This window comes from Cynara cardunculus, unplaced genomic scaffold, assembly GCF_001531365.2.
Source record: "Cynara cardunculus var. scolymus isolate 2C unplaced genomic scaffold, CcrdV1 Un_Scaffold_3688, whole genome shotgun sequence".
Classification (NCBI taxonomy): Eukaryota; Viridiplantae; Streptophyta; class Magnoliopsida; order Asterales; family Asteraceae; genus Cynara; species Cynara cardunculus.
In genome coordinates, this window is record NW_020201575.1 from 28,868 (window position 1) to 34,867 (window position 6,000).

A 6,000-nucleotide genomic window follows, 5' to 3' on the forward strand; every position below is an offset into this window, starting at 1 on the left:
CTTATTGATCTAAGGACTGTAGGTAGGGAATATTCCAACTTTGAAACTTTAACTAAGTTTCTGGAATGTCTTCCTGAATCTTGGGACACCTTTTCCATGTGTCTTAAGATGTCAAGTGACATGTCCTCTCTTTCTCTCTCTACTCTCTACGGGATTCTGCTCAATCATGAGCAATCTCGTCAGCTGAAAAGGAATCTAGTGAAAGATTCCAGAGAAATGAAAAGCTCTCCGTTAGCTTTGATCTCTGAAGATTCTTCAGCTGAAACCCCTTCTTCTTCTTCTTCTTCTTCTTCTTCTTCTTCATCTCTTCCTCCTGTTGTAATTACAGAGTTAGACTCTACTAACTCTGAGGATATACTCTTGTAGATTTTGATGAATCCCTGGCGCTTTTGACTAAATCTTTTAGGAGATTCGCCAGCAAGAGCAACAACCGCAGATCTCCTTTGCTGACCATTAAGGAAAAGCCAAAGTCTGACAAGATAGACAAGGCTTCAGCAATCTGCTACAATTGTCACCGCACTGGACATTTTGCAGGTGAATACAGATCAAAGAAAGTTGCGACGCCCTCTTCCAAAACCCTATCCTCCTTCAGGTCCAAGGGTGACAAATACTTGAAACTGAATGAGAAGTATAAGAAGATGAAGAATCACCAGTGAAAGGCCAAAGGTCTTATCGCTGAAGAGCATGATTCGGCTGATTCATCTGATGAATCATTTTCTGATGAGGAAGATACAACCTACCTTTGCTTGATGGCCAAGGATGTCAGCGAAGAAACTTCAGAGACATCTACTTCAACTGAGCCATCATCCTTCTCTCCTGCTCAGGTATATATCCTGAATGAACCCTCTTCCTCTTCTTCTAACCTATCCGCACTAGACACGTTGACGGTAGATCTTTACAATGCCCTCAATGGCAAATCAAAAGAAGAAATGTTTAATCTAGATCTTCAAGAACAGTTGAAGATTTGTCATTCTAAGATCAAGGAGCTGACCAAGGTTGAAGAAAACCTAAAAGATCAGGTTATTGTAAACCAAGCCATCACGGTCGAACGCGAACAGGCTATTGCTGAGCGTGAGCGAGCAATCGCTGAACTTAAGGCTGAGAAGGCTACCATTGAAGGGTGGTGCAAAGCCTCTATCAAAGCCTCTGAGATCATCAATGCTCAGATCCCAGCCAAGATAACGTCTGGTCTAGGATTCTCCTATGATCAGGAAGAATGTGTCACTGACAGGTCCATTACAAGGAAGAAAGAGAACCTTCTGTGACCTTTGGAGGAAACGAAAAAGGATATACGAGAGGTTTTGGTATATTAACCAATGGTGCAACCATGTTCAAGCGAGTTGCATATGTTGAAGGACTGAAGCACAACCTCCTGAGCATCAGTCAACTGTGTGATAAAGACTACACAGTAAAATTATCAAAGAATTCATGTTACGTCTTTGACAAAGATGAAAAGGTTTCCTTGACCGGTTCTCGCCTAGAGAATGTATATATCATCAATATGAATTCTATTACTACTAAGAACAACTGTTTCTTTTCTAAAGCCTCGTCAGACATTAACTGGCTATGTCACAAACGGCTTTCTCATCTCAACTTCAAGACACTTAGTGAGCTGTCAAGAAATGATCTTGTCATTGGTCTTCCTCAACACTCCTTTGCAAAGGAATCTCTTTGCTCAGCATGTGAAAAAGGAAAACACACAAGAGCTAGCTTTAAGTCAAAGCAAATCTCTTCAGTGTCTGCGCCTCTTTAGTGTCTGCACCTCTTCAGCTACTGCACATGGATCTTTTTGGTCCAGTTAACGTGCAATCCATTGCTGGAAAGAAGTTTGCACTCGTCATAGTTGATGAGTATTCCAGGTACACTTGGGTCTTCTTCCTCAGATCCAAAGATGAAGCACCTGAAGATATCATTTCGTTCATCAAGAAAATAAAAGTACTTAACAACATCAAGGTACGATCTATTAGAAGTGATCATGGTACTGAATTAAAAAACAGTACTATGGATAACTTCCTTGAGACCAAGGGAATTTCTCACAACTTTTCTTTAGTGGGAACTCAGCAAAATGGGGCCGCTGAAAGGAGAAATCGAACAATCATAGAGGCTGCTCGATCAATGCTCAGTGAATCCCATCTCCCAACTAAATTCTGGGTTGAAGCTGTCAACATCGCTTGTTTCACTCAAAATCGGTCACTGATCGTAAATAGGTTCAAGAAGACATCTTATGAACTTTTTCATGGAATAAAGCCTTCTATAAACTTTCTACACATTTTTGGTTGTACTTGTTACATTCTTAACAACCGTGACCAACTTGGAAAGTTCGATCTCAAAGCTGATGAAGGAATCTTTTTTGGATATTCTTCAGTATCCAAAGCGTTCAGATTATTCAACAAACGAAGACAGACGATAGAAGAAACTATCCACGTCACCTTTGACGAATCTCAATCAGCTAATTCAAAACCCATCTTAAATGATGATGATGAATTAGAAACCTGGATGTTCCCTCACTATGGACAACCTGAAGCATCCTACAGTGCTCCTCTCAACACTGAAACCCCTGAAGCTGAAGATGATCCACTTATCATTCCAGTTACAGCTAGTCACTCCAACGCATCTTCTTCAGACATCGTTGCCGTGTCCATTAGCTGTATTCCTCCTTCTACTTGAAATACTAATCAATCAGTGAATGAAATGCCTTCAACATCTAAACCTGTTTCAGTCGCTAAATCTAAAGCTCCTTTAGCAATAGTTCCAATTGTTGAAGACAATGCAACTGAAACCTCATATTCTGTTCCTGAATTCACTTACTAAGATGAAATTCCTTAACCGGCTCAACGATGGACTAAAGACCATCCACTTCATCAAATTCTTGGCGATCCAGATGTAGGTATCAAGACTCATCGTGGTCTAAGTAATATCTGTCTCTTTGTCAACTTTCTTTCTTTAGTTGAACCGAATAAAATCAATGATGGTATCTCAGACCCTAGTTGGGTTCTTGCCATGCAAGAGGAGCTCATTGAGTTTGATAGGAACAAAGTCTGGTACCTTGTCCCATGTTCTTCTGAGAAAACAGTGATAGGCACCAAATGGGTCTATCATAACAAGTTGGATGAGAAAGGTGTGGTAACCCGTAACAAGGCTCGACTTGTTGCTCAGGGTTATAGACAAGAAGAAGGGACCGATTATGACGAAACCTTCACACCAATGGCTAGACTCGAAGCTATATCAACTCTTTCTAGCCTTTGCTCCCCATAGAGACTTTAAAGTCTACCAAATGGATGTAAAGAGCGCTTTCCAAAATGGAAAACTTCAAGAGGAAGTTTATGTTGAACAACCTCCATGGTTTCTTGACCATAAGTATCCGAACCATGTTTATCGTTTGGATAAAGCTCTTTATGGGTTAAAACAGGCTCCTCGTGCCTGGTATGATACCATTTCCTCATTTCTCATCTCTGAGAAATTTGTTCGTGGAAAGATTGACCAAACCTTATTTCTTAGGAAAGTTAAGGGTCACATCATTCTAGTCCAAATTTATGTCGATGATATTATATTTGGTTCCACTAATCCCTCTTTGTTTTTTCGGTTCACTGATCGCATGAAGAAAGAATATCAGATGAGCATGATAGGAGAACTAACCTTCTTTTTAGGTCTCCACATCAAATAATCAAATAAAGGTATCTTTATCAGTCAGAGTAAGTATGTTCGTGACATGCTGAAGAAGTTTGATTTATCAAACAGTTCATTTATGAAGACTCCAATGGCTCATCCACTCTCTCTTAACAAGGATCCAAATGGAAAGCTTGTAAACGTAACTGTTTATAGAGGAATGATAGGCTCCTTGCTGTATCTAACAGCTAGTCGACCAGATATCATGTACTCTACCTGCTTATGTGCACGATATCAATATGAACTTAAGGAATCCCATCTGATTGCTGTAAAACGCATATTCAGATATCTTAAGGGAACTCCTAACATGGGTCTCTGGTACCCTAAAGGTTCAGGTTTTGACCTAATAGATTACTCGGATAGTGATTTTGCAGGTTGCAAAATTGATAGAAAAAAAGCACCACTAAAGGCTGTCAGCTTTTAGGTGGAAAGTTGGTGAGCTGGAGAAGCAAGAAGCAAAACTCAGTGTCCACATCAACCGCTGAAGCTGAATACGTAGCCGCTGGAAGTTGCTTTACCCAAATTCTTTGGATGAAAAACCAGCTGATGGATTATGATCTTCAGTTTTCAAAAGTTTCTATCTATTGTGATAGCACTAGTGCTATTGCAATTTCAAATAACCCTGTACTTTACTCCAAGACCAAACATATAGAGATCCGATTTCATTTTATCATAGATCATGTTATGAATGGTGACATTGAGCTTCACTTTGTTCCAACTGATTACCAGCTCGCTGACCTTTTCACCAAGCCTCTTGATGAGACAAGATTTAACATCTTGATCAGCGAACTGGGGATGCTAAACATTGAAGAATAATCTTCAGCTATTAACATCGTTCAGTAAGTGAAATGATTCAGTGCTCTATCTCTGACACTGAAATCTTGAGTAAATGTATCTATTTCTCTAAGGTATGATTACTTATCTCTTTTCTTAAAAACTTAAAATTATCACTGAAGCTTTTCTTCTTCAGTGATAAAAATGTTTTAAAAGTTTGTTTCATTGATTCTTTGATCACTGACCATATAAATAAGTATCTCTCTCTTATACTTATTGTTTCTTAAAAATCAAAATGATCACTGAATCTTTTCTGTTCAGTGATTCAAATGTTTTTAAATGCCAGGATTAGTGATTCTTCTATCACTGACACTGAAGTCTTAAAACTATTACTGAAGTTTTCTCGCCTCAGTGATAAAAATGTTTTAAAAGGTCTTTTCAGTGTTTATTTAAACACAAAATGACTCTTCGTTTTCTTAAAAACCTTTTCGTTTTTAAAAGAAATAGTTAATGAACCGTCTTTATGACGACATTCCCTATTTACAATGTGCAACGTTTTGAGACGCGCAAAAAGGTACTGTCATACGCTACCTCATTAAATGCCATCCAATCTTGGATGAGAACGTGCCATTTTTTTATCATGGCCCCTTTCCTCAACCATCGTCTTTTCTCTCTCTCATATCTTCTCTATCTCCTCCTACCTATAAATATTAGACTTCTCTTTCACTTTTCTCTTTACGCTTTCAAAAATTCAAAGACGAACCTCTGCTGATTTACATTGCAAGAACTTCTCTCAAATTCCTTCTACAACCTTTCTCTGTAAACAACTTAAGGTCGAAATTTTCTTTTCTTGTTCTTTTACTCTTCTAAGAAGTGTGTTTAATATCTTTAAGAACTTTGTTGTCTTAAAACATTAAACATTAATGATTATAAACTCAACTTTCTACTTGGTTATAATCACATTTCTTCAAAACACATTCTACTTGAAAAACCCTAATCTTTGTTCAAGGATTTTTCAAAAGAAGTTTTTCTTGATTCAAAAACTTATCTATACACATATCTTGGTTATCTAACAAACTGTTTTATCTATTCTTTTTCTCATTAAAAATAGATGGCTGCCAAGAATATAGGATTCACCGTCGATGAAGTGTCCTTCAAGGCCAACAACCATATTGCCTTGTTGGACATCCCCTCGAATAAGGCATTCTACCAGGAAGCGGCTGACTTCCTTAAACAGTCATCGCTTGCATTTGCCCTCAACCATGAACCTGTCATGGTTAAGGAGGTTCTACAGCAGTTCTGGTTCACTGCTGAGGCGGTCGACATTGAAGACAAGCATGGCCGCCAAGTTGAGCAAATCAACTTCACGTTCAACCGCATGACTGTGAAGTTTGGCGTGAACACTATGAGGACCGCTCTTCGCCTCCCGAAGGGACCCCTTCGACAGCGAGCCTACAACGGTCAAGATTATCCAATGTCTCGATGCCATTGGCTATCAATGGCCAATGAAGAAGGACTCAAATGCTCCCATGAAGTCCTTATTGAAGATTGAGAAAAACA